We start from the raw sequence: 476 nt of genomic DNA, 5'->3' as shown, positions 1-476 counted from the left end.
GCCCATTCATGAGATGATCCTGATCCGATCCCGATCACCGGAAGTGGAGTCTTCTCATTGCCCTGATTGATAATGGAGGCTGAAATTATTTGAGATTACGCCATGATTTGGAGAATTGGGATACTGAGAAAACCCTAATTGATGGATGGATTTTTTTTTTTTTTGAAATGGAGTTTGTTTTTCGGAGATGACGATGATCCCGATCGCGCGCCAAACTTGCATCCCGTTGAGCTCATACCTGAGGCACGTTCGTTTTAGTTGTCATTTTGCAAAATTACAATAGTGCACATAGTTTTTCACAAAACTGCAGTGTCTCATTTTTCTCGAAAATATACTCTTTTCAAAACGGCTAAATCCCCATATTGTTATTTTAATTCCACCTCATTTACTAATAAGTTATTTTAATTAGGCAAACATGTTTTAAGACATCTTAATTGATTCAACTTACCAACAATGTCTTTTTTCTCGTCGGCGAC

The sequence above is a fragment of the Asparagus officinalis genome, chromosome 5 (genome assembly GCF_001876935.1).
Source record: "Asparagus officinalis chromosome 5, Aspof.V1, whole genome shotgun sequence".
In the NCBI taxonomy this organism is placed as follows: domain Eukaryota; kingdom Viridiplantae; phylum Streptophyta; class Magnoliopsida; order Asparagales; family Asparagaceae; genus Asparagus; species Asparagus officinalis.
The sequence above is the reverse complement of the archived record's forward strand: the minus strand, read 5'-3'. Positions refer to the sequence as shown.